Source organism: Barbus barbus (assembly GCF_936440315.1).
Source record: "Barbus barbus genome assembly, chromosome: 21".
Lineage (NCBI taxonomy): Eukaryota > Metazoa > Chordata > Actinopteri > Cypriniformes > Cyprinidae > Barbus > Barbus barbus.
The window spans coordinates 20,174,110-20,187,096 of record NC_136749.1 but is presented as its reverse complement, the minus strand read 5'-3'; positions in this window follow the sequence as shown (position 1 = coordinate 20,187,096).

Here is a 12,987-nt window from a genome sequence, read left to right as displayed (position 1 = left end):
ATTTCTCAGTACGTTTTTCGAGAATGAGCAAAGGTCACATGAATGTGACTTATTTTTCAATCATTAAAGCATTCGTGCGTCCAAGCAAATGTATTTCAAAAAGCACAAGTGATGAGGAGGTAGCTAGAAGTGCATTGGATTGAAGAGATGAAAGGTTCTGTATGCTGGTGTCCCCGAGTTGAGAATACATTTATCCTTTAAAAATCTTTTCAGCATACCTCATGCAATCAAATTCACCGTGCATGAGCTCCAGCTTTATTCGCTCCACAATTATCTGCTAACAGCAATTACTCTGATGGCTGCGTTCTGAATAGAGCCATCTGAAGCGGGGTTTTGCACCCTAGCCGCGGTGTGTAGACTTTCTCATGGTGTGTATTGGTGAACACAGAGCTCCTGCGATGCAGGATCACCTTGTGTTTATATGGAGATGTAGGCGACGATAGGCCGTCACAATAGAGGCTTTTCTGGTGGAGTGTGCAAGCCTGTGTATGAGCACGATTGAGCGTTTGGTGTGTGAAATTCTCCTTTGGTTCAGTCGTGTGTGTGTGAGCGTGGGTGAGAGCGGGCACGTGTGGAACATGTGGTGGTGTTCTCAGAGGAACAGCGGGGCCTTAATGAGGACTAGCCCTGGATGGCAGCTGGTAAAGTCCAGCCGTAGAATAGGTGGCTCTCCGTGCCCCTTTATGCATGCACAAAGGAATGCTAATGAACCCCGCTGCTGAGTGGGGACTGGGAACCAGCCCACATGTCGCAGACACACACGCATATACAATCTTACTTGAAGGCCTTTTCACCGTAACTTTCCACCAACATCTACAAAACACAAGGGGGACGAGTCTAGTTGCAGTTTACCTTTGAGTATGGGTGTGTGTTTGGGTTTTAAATAATGGTGCATTGCTGCCTACCTGCCTCTCTGTGGTCACATATTAATTCTCATGTCTGGTTTGGTCTAAATAATGTTATATTGCAGAAGGAGTGGCTGGAGTTTGAGGACCCCTCTCCTGTAGAGACATAAAGCCCTTCATTCTGGAGCCCACCTGAGACCTGACCAAACAGACCCTGCTCTCCTGCCTAGGCAATCAGGCTTCATTTACAAATTATTCATCTTTTCATTAACCACTGTAATGCCCTTCAGAATGCTGCATTCTGACAAAAATTAGACCATCTTTTCATCCTTTGCAGTTGTTCAAGTGTTCTTCAGTGGGCTTCAACCATCGTAAGGCAATTGCATTCTCTGTATCTCTCCCTATTTTTGTCCCTGTCTTTTATCAAGTATATGCATGATGCTGCTCATGTATCAACAGAAAATATCTTAATTTCGCATTCAAGTCTCTTTATGGAATCCAAGGTCTTATGTGAGGGAGAGTATGTGCTTGTGCCTGTAACCGTGTGCTTGTGCTTGTGCATGTCCATGTGAATGCACGTTTGAAACTTTGTATTTGCTTTGATAGTGTAGCCATGAACTTTAAATTCAGATCTGTTTTTATACAGTATATAGCCATTGAAATTATACTATCAATCTCTTTAAAAAAAAAAAAAAAAAGCAATTAGTGTTGTTAAATGATTCATCGCAACTAATCTTATTTATTATTTATTTACATTTACATTTAGTCATTTAACACTTTTATCCAAAGTGACTTACAAATGAGGACAATAGAAGCAATCAAAACCAACAAAAGAGCAACAGCAAGTTTTATGGCAAGTCTCGGTTAGCCTAACGCAGTACACGTAGCAAGGTTTCTTTTTGTTTTTTAAAGAAAACGAGTAGATAGAATATAGAAAAAAAGAAAGCTAGTGTTAGCTCTTCAAGAAAAGCTAGCAGTTAGATAATAAATATGTAATTGATAGAGAGTCAAGTGTGTGTGTTTTTTTTTGTAATAAATCTGAGAGGTAAGACTCAAACCACTGGAGTGCGGTTCCTGAGATGCCCATTCTCAATAGGGTGGACAGGAGGATCTGGTGGGTGACCGTATCAAAAGCAGTGGACAGATTCAGCAAGATAAGTAATGAAGACTTAGAAGCCACTCTTGCAAGTCTTAGGGCTTCAACAACTGAGAGCAAGGCAGTTTCGGTCAAATGTCCACTTCTGAAGCCAGATTGGTTACTGTCCAGGAGGTTGTTCTGTGTGAGAAAGGCAGAGACTTGGTTGAACACAACACGTTCAAGTGTTTTTGCATTGAAAGCTAGAAGGGAAACCGGTCTATAGTTCCCTAAAAGAGTTGGGTTAAGAGTGGGTTTCTTAAGAAGTGGGGTTATATGAGCCTGTTTAAATGCTGAGGGGTGCTCCACTGTGAAGGGATGTGTTAACGATGTGAGTGAGTGCAGGTACAACTGGAGGAGAAATGGCTTGAAGGAGATGAGATGGCATAGGATCAAGAGGACAAGTAGTAGGATGACTGGAAAGGATGAGTTTAGAGACTTCTGCCTCAAGAGTGGAGAGAAGGATGTGAACGAGTGTATGTTTGTTGGTAAGATGTGTTTGACAGTTTTAATTTACTGTGTATATATAAATACACACACATGAATGAAGATATTTAAGAAAAAAATATGTAACGTTTATATATTAAATGTATTTATATATGATATAAATTATATGAATATAAATATGTAGGAGTACATGTAAATACATGTAAATATTTTCAAAATACATGCTGTATGTGTGTATTTATATATACATAATAAATATACACAGTACACACACATATATTATGTAAACAAAAACTTTTATTTTGGATGCAATTAATCGCGATTAATCATTTGACAGCAATAAAATACTCCAGGCTATACTATACATTACAGTGATTGTACCACAGTTATAGTATGCTGTTAGCAGATTATTTTTGAGCAAGTACATAACAAGCCAGTGTTCAAAACTATCTCCTTACTTTAGCCTGATTCACAACGGTAAGCTTGTAATAATGTTTTCTAATTTGAGTGGTACTAGTAGGAAGTTGTACCAGCTAGCATGCTATTGTGTGTGAGGATCCTGCAGGTGGCGGATCGTTTATAGCCTTTTCTCACAGCAGCTAGAATAATCAAATTTATCAATTTGATGGCGGATTGTAATCCAAAAAGGTTAATGTGTTTATGAAACACAAGTGACTGAAATTAGATTATATTCCAGTTTTAAATGTGCATCTGTTTAAAGATAGCCTACGTGGGATTATACAAGATTTGTATTTTAAAAAGAACCAGTTCCAAGGATGAATATTTAGCTTTTTGGGTTAAAATCATTTCTTCATATGAAATTCGAATGGGATGACAATTAGAGATTGGACTGTACAGAAATTGAAATCTACACGCAAATACTTTACATGCACATAATCATGCAATGCTGATGTAGTTAACATTAACAATTTTTTTAAAGGATTTTTCAGAGTTAACATTTACCAATTTGAGAACAATGTATTACTGTATAATTTGCACGGTTTGATGTGATATGAGCTAAGTGATTGTTAGATTTAATCACCATTGGTAGGGTGATTTATTGTAATGCTTTTTTCTTCAGTTGGTCAGAACAAAAGTGGCAGACTTGTTACTTACTCGTTCAGATGATATCACTTTAATGATTCAGAAAATATCTGGTGAAAATTCTTATTTGGGTCATACATCCAAGACATAGGCAAGAATCTGTGATTCCTAAGTACAGTATCTACACTGATACGGTGACTGAAAGCCACACATTCACCTCAAAGCATTAGATTCATCCACGCTGGAGCTGTGCCGGTGCACAACTCGCGCATTAAAGATAATTCCGCAAATAACTGCAATTGCATGTTTCAAACAGAGATGGTGACAAAGAGGCAAAACTTACAGACTGCAGCTTTAAATGTGAAGGTCACATGTTCTTCTTTGAACTCCAGTTCAAAAAGGTAGGGGATGGCAAAAAACTCAATCTCATTATCTTCTTTAACTTCATAATTGTCCAAGATCATTGTTTTACCTTTTTTTTGTAAAGGGCATTTGACTTTCTTTGCACGTTTGCTTTGTAAACCCTGGGTCGGAACTTCTGATTACGTCACGCAAAATCTTTCCAATGTGACTGCATAATGCGTGAGGTCGTACTTGTGCAAGAGAAATTTGTGGCTAAAAAGTATATACATTTAAAAAAAAAATTTTTTTTTAAAGACTGATCGTTTGACTAGATAAGACCCTTATTCCTCAACTCGGATCGTATAGAGCCCTTTAAAGCTGCATTGAAACTGCAGTTTGGACCTCCAACCCATAAGGTCCTATTGAAGTCCACTATATGGAGAAAAATCCTGGAATGTTTTCCTCTTTTCGACTGAAGAAAAGACATGAACATCTTGGATGCCATGGGGGTGAGTTAATTATCAGGAATTTTTATTCTGGAAGTGAACTAATACTTTAACATGAATAATGAATGAACACTGCACATTGCACAAAATGTTTGGGTTCAGTAAGAATTTGTTTTTGTAAAGAAATTGATTAAAAGAACATTTTGAAAAAAATGTTTTTTTGGAATTTTCTGAATTTTCAAAGAATCCTGAAAAAAAGTGTATCACGGTTTCCACAAATGTTCAACTTTGATATTAATAAAAGCACCAAAATCAGCAGATTAGAATGATTTCTGAAGGATATGTGATACTGAATTATTCATAATAATTCATAACTGATTATTCAAAAACCTTAAAAATCTGACAGACCCCATTGAATATATAGTGTATATATAAATTAACATTAGTCCAAATTAGTAAATTCTGTAAAAGTATTGTTCATTGCTAATGATACCTAACCCTATTTTTATAATGATATATAACCACAGTAAAGAACTTGTACAGGAAGGAATATCGTTCATTCATTATATTATATAATTCATTATAAAGCCTACAATTAAAATGACCTTGACTGTAAGCTGTTTCAGTGCCTAAAATTAGTTATTATATAGTCATGGATTATGTGCTCTGTACCAATAAATTTAATTTTTGTTGGGTGATTAGTATTAGTTGAATGCCTCATGGTTTGGGTCTCTGATGGGTAATATTGTCCGCATTATCGTTTTTGTTTACTTCCTAACCAGGAACTATGCATATTTTTGTTGGAAAGGTTGTAAAATTTGCATTGACCTTTAAAACATGCATGGAAAAATGTTGAATGTGTCCAAGGCTGTTGAATGTAGCAAGGCTGCTAGGAAGGACCAGATCTCTAATCCTACAAAATAGACCCTGTTCTGAATAAATTTCTTTTTGTTGCAGGATTTTATGTAGTTTTGTTACTATATGAAAGATAACACAACCAATTACTTGCATATAAAAGTATACTTTATAGTGAATGACACTGCAAAAACTCACTTCATTGAGATTCACTTAATCGTTGCTAACCTTAAATGGATTTTCTTTTAATCAGGCTCTCCAGTTATAATGTAGAGCTGTAAATGGCAGAGCACTGAAGGGTTTTAAGTTAACATTAATTCAATGAATCATCACTAGTCATCTAATCATCACCATCACTATTATTTAGATTTACATATGTGAACCTGCATCAAGAATTTCATCTGAGATATTTGTGCTGTGACCACCATAACTGGACTGCTTCTCGTAATCCTTAATAATGGAATTCCATGGGATGCCGTTTTGCAACAGTTCATTTGTAAGATGCCTCCAGACGTTGCCCACCCAGAGAGCAGTTCAACTGGTTATGGCAAGTTCCTATATAGTTGGATCATGATCTTTCACTCATCTCACCCTCAATTCAGGACAGTTGTCAGGGTACCGCATTAAGCCAAATGACGGTTTAAGAAATATCAGTGTTGCAGCTGTTTTTTCGAGCGTGGAGAGTTTTGTGGGGGAGCTCAGGAGGAGCACTTTATGGAAGGAGCCAAAGAAAGAGCGGAAAGTGAGACTTCAATAGTAATTACACCGAACGCAAATCGTAATCGAAAAGGGTCCTAGAGGCCCGTGTGGTGCCACTTCATCCAATCAGCCAGGGTGACTTCAAGAATATCTCCATGATACTTCAAAACAAAAGTCTCATTACAGGTAATTATGGTTTGGCAGTCTCGGAGCAGAGCCTATTGACCCCCCCACACCCCCCTTCCCTCAGCACTTTCATCCCCGCTTCTGTACAAGAGGCCAACAGGGTCTGGAGAAGAGAGGCTATTACCTGAGTGTGGTGCATCCGACATCATGGACACCGATGTTCTTCTTCCATTCATCTGGAGTGGCTCACTTTTCTCAGCAATTACCGGCCATGGGATCAAAACTAGACCATCAGGGGGAATTGCGAGTCCTCCTGCAGACGGTTGTGTGCGTGTGAATGGACTGGCCAATGGTACTTGGGCATTGAGTGCATTGGCAGAGTGACTCGCAGAGGAAATTGGTAAACTGACCGACTGACAGCACGTGATAAAACTGTAGCTGACTGTTACGAACATCTGTAGGCTTGAAGGTCATGTAAATTTGCCAATAATAGTAAATAATTATTTGGGTACTATAAAATTTCACTTTATTACATTCTGTATGCAGGCTAGTATAGTATACTGTATTAGTCGACACGGTGTGCCTGTTTGTGGTGGTCCGCTCCGGAGCTGGTGCAGCATGCGTCCCTGTCATCTGCAGACCATCTCACAATAAAGGCCAGCAGTGCTCGCTGTCATATTACTCCAAGACATGTGTAATCATTAGCCTTGTGTCACATTCAGCTGTTTCCTCTGCTACAATTAAGATAAACAATAGGAAAAATAGGAAGCAAATGGGATTTAGAAGATAAAATGAGATTGAAGAACATGTAGACTTTTCTTCATGTGTCCAAAGAGGCCTTTATTTATGAGGCTCCGTATGTGTAAATTTTGAACTCAGTGTTGCATATGGTGAATCCCCAGGTTTCAGTGGTACATATGTTCTGTTGATAGAAATGATAAAGTATTTTTCTGTGATGTAAGGTATTGTTTATAGGCCAGGGTTATTGTAGTTAACTAAAACACTAAATCTTTTTAAAAAAAATGGTTAATTAAAAAAAGGTTAACTGAAATAAAATATAAAAAGCTACTTATATTCATATCAACATTCCTAATTTATTTAGTTTAACTATAATAATTCAAATACAATACCACAATATTACTAACACTTTAAAATTGTAATGAAAATGCAATGCAACTCAATGATACTACTTTGATTAGATTTTGAATGAATAATTTAAATTACTGTTCAAACTGCTATTATTTCCAGATTCATATATGCTTTTTTTTTTTTTTGCATATCCAATTATCAATATAATTGTGTAAATCTGTGTAGGTTTGCTATGTGTGAAACTTCAGCAATCGCTATTTCACAATTGATTATTTTTTTAATTAGAGCATTGTCCAAATATAAACACATTCAGTATGCTTTAATGCAGTGCTCTTGTCGCAAAACACCTAACATAACCCTATGCACAATATATAATGAAAACATAATGGTATTAGCTTTGATTGTTCAGACTGAGATGCCTTGGAGAAAATCTGATTTTAATACCTTTTTATTTTATTTTTTTAATATTTTTTTTTAGTCTATAAAAAAGTCTGCCAAAATCTAAATGTCTTGTCATTTTCTACCCTCTTCACATTCGACATTCAAATGATAATAGTAAACATATATTCTTGAAGTTTTTTTTTCTTTCTTTTTTTTAAAGCTACGCTTTATTATTATTATTATTAATGCTTGAGTTGAGTTTATTTGATGGTTCTGTATCTGGTTTGCTCACTGGAATACTCTGGGTTATGGGGTCTGGAGTAGCTGGGTCACTTTTGAGTAGTGTTGTGGTATTTGTTTGTTTATTTGTTGCTTTTGATTGTTTCTTTGTTTTTTGGTATTTATGTGTGTTGTTTGTTTGCTTTGTGATTTATTTATTTTGTTGCTTCTGCACCCTTGCAATATTTTTTGGATTCAGTTATTTTTGATTTCATATCTGATCAGTGTCATTATTGTTATGTTATATTTTCAGGCTGGATGAAGTTAAGGGATTAAAAATTATTCATTTAAATATTAGAAGTCATTTGCACAAAATTGATTTACTTCGTGTGTGGGTTGATATTGTTACACTCTCTGAGATATGGCTAAATTACAGTGTTTCAGACACTGAAATAAATCTAACCAATTATGTTCTTTATAGATATGATAGGTGCTCCAGGGGTGGAGATGTGGCTATCTATGTTTCTATTGGTCTTGTATCTGAGTTGATTATACCTTCAGTTGATCCTTTACATTGTGAATGTATCTTTGTTAAGGTAATTCTTCATTTAAATAAATGTATAATTATTGGAAGCATATACAGACCACCCTCTTCACCAGTGGAGTCATTCAATTGTCTGATATCCACCATTAATTCTATTTTTGGTAAAAATGAAATTATATTACTCAGTGATTTTAACAAAAATTGGTTAGACAAATCATCTGATAAAGAAAAAAATATATATTTAATAGTTTAAATCTTACCCAACTGATTACTGAGCCTATAGAGTTACTGCTCGATCTCAGTCTCTTCTTGATTGGATACTTGTTTCACATCCTAACAGATTTTCAAGGGCAGGTGTTATGGCTGACTGCTTTAGTGATCACTCTATTGTATTTTGTGTATGGAAAATTAAATTACCTGAATCCCCTTCTAAATTAAGATCAGACAATATAAAAAACTTAATCTAAATTAATTTATCAATGATTTGATTTCTATTAATTGGGATAGATTTTATTTCATTCCTAATATACAAGATGCTTGGGATTTTCTTTATACAGAGTTTATTAATGTTGTGGACAAGCATGCTCCCTGGAAAACTGTTAGGGTTAGGGGTAATCATCTCCATTGGATTAATTCTGAATTTATTAGTCTTTCTAGGCTAAGGTATAAAGCATGGTCAGTATTTCGTCAGACAAGAAGCAATGCTGATTGGGAAGTATATAGGCCCTTGAGAAATTTGAGCAAGACGAAAGTACGAAATGCGAAATCTTCTTATTATAAAGAATGTTTTTTCCAGTATTGTAAGAACCCTAAGTATTTTTGGAATAAAATTAAAAACATATTCAGTGCTTCAGATAAATATTCAATTAATCAAATTAAAGTTAAAAATACAATATTATATTAATCTTTATCTATTGCTCAATCATTCAATCAGCATTTCTCTTCTGTTTGTTCTACGTTAGTATCTGATACTGGTACTATATGTGATACTTTTTCGTGTAGTAGTTCTTTTCAATTTAGGAAGATTTTACCTGTTGAAGTTCAGAATGAATTAAGTGGTACTATGGTGCTGGATTGGATAGTATTGAAAATAAGTTTCTTAAATTATCTTCTCATATTCTTATGTATCCACTTGCTGAGTTATTTCATTTGTCTTTGTCTACATGTGAGATACCAGTTATTTGGAAAAGTGAATGCATTACTCCACTTTACAAGGGAGGTGATGTACTTGATCTCAATAATTACAGACCTATATCTATTATATGTTCTATAGCTAAAGTTTTTGAAAAATGTTTATATAAACAACTTTCAGATTATTTATGTATTCATAATATTTATCACCATATCAATCTCTCTTTAGATCCAATCATTCTACAACTACTGCATTACTTAAGTTTACTAATGATGTGTTTTCAGCTGCTGATGATGGTAAACTTACAGGTGCTATATTTCTTGATTTGTCCAAAGCTTTTGATTTAGTTGATTGATATTTACTTTTAGATAAACTTTATGCTATTGGTTTGTCTGAAAATGCAATTATGTGGTTCAATTCATATTTTCATAATAGAAAACAATGTGTAGTATTAAATGGGAATAAATCTGATTTTTTTTGGTTCAACAAAGAGGTGTGCCCCAAGGTTCAATACTAGGACCACTTATTTTTTCTATTTATGTTAATAATTTACCGTTAATTCTCAATAAGTGTAGAGTTCAACTTTATGCTGATGACACCTTCATATATATATCTAATTCAGATATTTTACATATTCAGTTATCTCTTCAGTATGATTTTAATATTTTAAAAGATTGGCTTTTGGATAATAAATTAGTGCTTAATAAAACTAAGTCTTATATTATGATTTTTGGTTCTAGACAGAAACTTAAATCCAAAAGTTGTTCCTGTGCTATATTATGTAAAGACGACACTTCTCTGCATGAAGTTGATACTATTAAATATCTTGGAGTATGGCTTGATTCTGAACTTTAATTTAAATCACATATTAATCATATCTTAAAATAAATTTTGGTATTAGTACTTTACATCGATCTAGAAATTGTTTTTCATACAGTGTTCGTAAGAAACTTGCCTCTCAACTTATACTTCCAATTCTTGTTTATTGTGATGTTGTTTATCAGACTGCAGCAATATCAGATCTTGCTGTTCTTAACACAGCATATAATAGACTTTGCAGATTTGTTTTGGGGTGTTCTTTTTATACTCATAATTGTATAATGTATGATGCACTTCAGTGGCCATCTTTGCACACCAGACGACATATTCACTGGCTTCAATTTATATTTAAATGTTCATTTTAAATATCCTAGTTATTTACAACAATACTTTGTACCTTTTTCTTTAAATTAGAAAAAGTTCAGAATGCCTAACTTTTTATTATTATAATTTTTTGTGTTCCTTGTGTCAAAAAAAAAAAACCATTGGTAAAAGAGCTTTCATGTTTAAAGGTCCAATAGACTGGAATAATTTACCTGCTGATATTCGATCTATTACATCATTTAAGATGTTTAAGCAAACTCTGTTATCATATTTTACTTTGGATTGTACATGTTATTTTTGAAGATGGTATTGGTTTATTTATATATATATATATATATATATATATATATATATATATATATATATATATATATATATATTTGACTTATGTTGTGATCAGATACACTGATTGGTATATTTTGTATTATGTTTTGTTTCATATTTGTTACTAGTTATTTTTTTAATGTTGTGGTGTTTTTTTTATTTTATTATTTTTATTAACGTTTGTGCTTTGTTGTTTGGTGTTGTTTATGGATTTATTGTTAATTTTGCGGGGGGTTTTGTTTTTTTGTTACTATGTTGTGATTGTGATACATTGCGGGACCCCCTTGAAAACGAGACGGTACATCTTAAGGGGTTAATCCTAATAAATAAATTCAAACATATATCACAAAAAACAAAACTCTTTAAATGAATGCAGCCAAGAACAAGTTTTAAACCTCTTTTCCACCACTTTCATCCTTGTAAGCCTGCCAATAAGCGTCATCATATAAAGTCACAACTCCTACTCACCAGTGTTCAGTTGTAAAGTATGCAAGAACGATGAAGCATGTTCATATTTGTTCGGAAAACATTTTTGGCACATTGTTGCACCGTTTTCTATTTTAATGTAATTGCAAAAGCATGACGAAAAGCATCTAAATTAAAGTCTGCCCTTTTGTTTATGGTTGGAAAAAAAATGAAAGTAAGCTGAAATGTTTGGTCTCACTGCATGAAATGATTGTAGTCTTGGTGAATAGATGTCCTTGAAGCACAAAGAAAGGTCTTGAAACAATGTGAGGAAGGTTTTTGTCTTTCTTTTTTTTTTCTCTGAAAGATGCCTGGCTTCAACTTTGTGCTTTTTTTAATTAGTTATTGCATCTAAAAATATCAGGGTTTTTTGGCAATATAATGTAATAATGTAATATAATATAATATAATAGTACCAAAGCTGGAAATAAAAGAAACAAATATTAACAACAACATCATGGTTTAGTTCTGTACATTTTGTGTACAGCTGGTAGCATATTCTGTTGACTTGATTCCTGGCCATGTGAAGGGCTCTACACAGTTTTTGGCTCACACACTGCAACATGTTTCCTGAAAATTATGGAGATATTCTTCCTATTGATTGTATTAGTTTTCTGTGGTATCGTGGTTATGCTATTATGATGGTTTTTTTCTCAACTATTGTGCAATAGACGGGTGTATCATTCATAGAGCAGCTCTTTTCTTCTTTTTGTGAAAGGACAGACATCTTTAAATTACTTCCTCTGAAGTTAAAAGGCGTCACAGCTAATCAGCCTATTATTCTCCACTAATAGATGACCAGTAATTGCAACTAATAACTTATTACTCACCTATACAGATATTCTAATAGCATGTATTTAGGGAACAATTTCTTCAATAGAATGAGACAGAGAGAAAGGGAGAGGAAAAGAGTCTATTCAGTGTTCAGAAAAGAGGTGTAAAAAAGCCCTCTTACAAAAGGAGCTTAAAAGGCTACCTGTAGCATGTTCTTTCCCCCCTTGGTAGGATTAATATGTAATCTCATTCACAGACACTGAAGCCCAGGCGTCGTCTTCATCTCAAGATCAGACTCTGGGGCTTTGTTTGCTCTCCTCACATGATGAGGCTGGGAGGAATTAAATGTGTGTGTTTGTAATGATGGGCAGTGAGGGGCCTACTGACGTCATTCCGATCTTTGAGAATATGTTCTTCAGGCCATGGACGGCTATAGACGCAAGGACATATGAGCTTCTTGTGTTCAGTAAAAGAAGGTTACATTGAAATACATTTGATTATAATTGGTTGAAAAGCTCTTCCACAGTGTTGTCAGTGTTTTGATCCAATATAAAGTCAAAGGCTTCTCGATAACTTAAAAATTAAATTCAGTGAAATGAGGCTTCAGGAATTTTCTTGAATCCTTCAAAAAAAATAAAGTGAAACTATTCTGTCTGTTAATTCGACCCACTGACCAGTGTCCACGGGATTTCAAAGGCGGTGAGACCAAAGGGCCATTGGCCTTTTCAAACCAGCAATAACAAACCCAGCACCAGACGTCCAATAAAGAGACTTCCACTTCATTTAAAGGTAATTAATATTCTCTGTCAGCCTGGCCGCTTTCTTTGGAGTGGCAGGTCCAGGCACGCCCCCCCTCACTGTAATGGAGTTGACTGGTTAACTTTGTGTTTGTGGCCTGTGTGCTGCTGCCCGGGTGAGTGCGCTCAAGCACAGCCTGACGGTCAGCTTAGATCTGTGTGAATGGACCTGTCTCATAG